The sequence below is a fragment of the Geospiza fortis genome, unplaced genomic scaffold, assembly GCF_000277835.1.
Source record: "Geospiza fortis unplaced genomic scaffold, GeoFor_1.0 scaffold1109, whole genome shotgun sequence".
NCBI classification, from domain to species: Eukaryota; Metazoa; Chordata; class Aves; order Passeriformes; family Thraupidae; genus Geospiza; species Geospiza fortis.
In genome coordinates this window covers 50,069-52,855 of record NW_005054765.1, presented here as the reverse complement: position 1 = coordinate 52,855, position 2,787 = coordinate 50,069, and positions in this window count along the sequence as shown.

Sequence of the window (2,787 nt, the reverse complement as noted above, 5' to 3'; positions counted from 1 at the left end):
TTCAGCAGAGCCTGTACTGGGATGTGGAACTGGGGGGGCCCTGGGGCAGATTTGGGAATCCCCTGACCTGAGTCCCCTCTCTTGACAGGACAAGAACAGGAAGCTGAGGCCCCTCTACGACATTCCCTACATGTTCGAGGCCCGGGAATTCCTGCGCAAGAAACTCATCGGGAAGAAGGTACGGAGGGAGGGACGAGGCTGGGACGGGGCTGAGGATGAGGGGACAAGGGATGGGACAGTGAGGATGAGGGAGTGAAGGAGGGGATGAGTCTGATGCTGGTGCTGCTGTGTGGCTCCTTGGGACATTCCGGGATGCCCCCAAGCCTGGAGTGCGCCTCGAGGCGTTGCACTCCCCATTTCCCAGGAATTCTGCCTCACTTCTCCCTTTGTTTCCCTGTCTGTTTTCCGAGGCTGGTTCAGAGCAATTCCGGGAATGAGGAATGTGTTAACCAGCGGAGCGAACGCTCCGGATGCAATTTTCCAATGCTCATAAAACAGTCAAATAAAATCAATTCCCTTCATGGCGCGGCCGTCGCTGCTCGTCGGGGCTGCTCCGGTGCCTAATTGGATCTTTCCAGCTCGGAGCCTGCCCGGGCAGTCCGAAAAAATAGGGAAAGGGGAAAAGAGCAGCTTGGGAGATTTTTTTAATGGGAAATCTGGTGCTTCCCAGAGTTGGAAAAAAATGTGGGAGTGTTGGAGGGATTTGTGATGGAAGCGCCAGGTCTGGAATGGGATTCTGGCACCTCAGTGTGGTCCCAGTTTGAGCCATTCCGGGGTTACTGGTGCCAGGTTTCTGCCGTCTGCCATTGCTGTGCCCTGTGTTGGATCAGGGATTGGAATTGGCTCTGGCACTGGGTGCCTTTGGAGGGTGACCTTGGGATTCCAGGGTGTTCTGGGATTAAGGAAGCTCAGCCTGCCCTGGGTGCCTGGCCTTTCCGAGGAGCTGTGGGATTCCAAGGAGTTCTGGAATTCAGGGAGCTCATCCTGCCCTGGTTCCTGGCCTGCATTGGAAGCTCTGTCCATCCCTATCACTCTGGGGCCCATCCTTACGGATCCTTTCCCTGTGTCTTGGGAGCCTCCTCGTGGACACATCCCACCCCATCCCATCCCATCCCATCCCATCCCACCCCATCCCATCCCATCCATCCTCTCCTCCTCCACTCTCCCCTCCTGTCCTACCCCATCCTCTCCTGCACTGTCCCACCCTCTCCTCCCGTCCCATCCCATCCCATCCCATCCCATCCTGTCCTGCTGGAGCACTGAGTCAGCCCTGACATTGCTTTCCAAATTAATTCCCTCTGGAGAAAGCACCAAGGGGGGATGAGGAAGGATCCATCCCTGTTGTGGCTGCCATGGCTCCTTTTCCTCCAGCTCCTGTTGGGAGAGGAGCTGGGATGTGGGAATCCACCTCTGAATTCCCTGCTCCCTGGGAAGGGATGGAAGGCAATGTATTTTCCCTCCAGCCCTCTCATCCTGAGCAGCAGGAGTTTTCCAGGCTGGGATTTTCATGGCACATAAGGGCTGGATTTGGAGACTTTGGCTCTTGTGCCGGAGCCTCTCCCAGCTCCGCCGTGTCCTTCCCAGCCGCTGGAATTTGCCCGGCGGCGCGGGATGAACCGGGGCCGGCGCCCGGCTGCCCAGGCCACTATGGATTTGTGGAATAAATCCGTGGAGCGTGTCGGGAAGGGCCGGCTCCTCCGCCCATCGATCGCGCTGCGCCGCGGAGCGGCTCCGGATAATTGCGCCGGGCGCGGGAGATGGATCGTGGCTCTTCCCTAATTAACTCTGGGATTAATCGCTCGCATGGAGGGAGCTGGCAAGGGAGAACTCCGGGATGGAAATTCCCTGGGCATGGAAGCCGTGCCGCCCCATCCTTGCCAGCTACTCCGGGGGAAGAAAGGAGGAGCTCCCTGGGGTGTCCCAGGACCCTGTCCCTGTGCCCCATCCCTGTGCCCCATCCTGTTCCATCCCTGTGTCCCATCCCTGTGTCCCATTATTCCCACCCCATCGCTCTCGGGAAGGCTGATTCCAGTTGGGAATGCTGCCCATCTCCAGAGCCCTGAGTGGTTTCCCGATGGTTTTCTAGGGCATTCACCTGTCTGGTCCCCTCAGATGCTTCCAGGGATTCTCCTTTTGGGGTTACAACAGCAGCAGTCCCGGTGCCAGCACTGCTGGGGACCAGGGCTGGGATAAAACAGGGATGGGTTTGAGCAGGGAAGACCTTTTCCCTGGGAACACCATCCCGGTGCCGGGGAGAGGGAAGGCTTTGGCAGACTGGAGGATTTTGGGAATGTCGGGCAATTTTTCCTGCGTCTCACGGGAGCTCTGGGGAGCTCTAGGAGAGCTCGGCACAGCAGCGATGCCCGGGGGGATTTTGGGAAGATCCCAGTTCTTGAAGGGATGGGTTTGAGCAGGGAAGACCTTTTCCCTGGGAACACCATCCCGGTGCCGGGGAGAGGGAAGGCTTTGGCAGACTGGAGGATTTTGGGAATGTCGGGCAATTTTTCCTGCGTCTCACGGGAGCTCTGGGGAGCTCTAGGAGAGCTCGGCACAGCAGCGATGCCCGGGGGGATTTTGGGAAGATCCCAGTTCTTGATGCAGCCGGGGCTGGGGGCGGTGGGGACCCATCCCTCGGGGAGCTGCGCCGTGCCCGAGCCGGGATCCGGGTGCTGTTCCCGGGAATGCGCCGGAGCCAGGAATGTGCGGGAGCCGGGGCGGCTTTGCCAGCTCTGGAGCGTCACGGGGACGGCTGCGTCACCCGCCGCTTCCACGGGTGGAGCTGGGCAG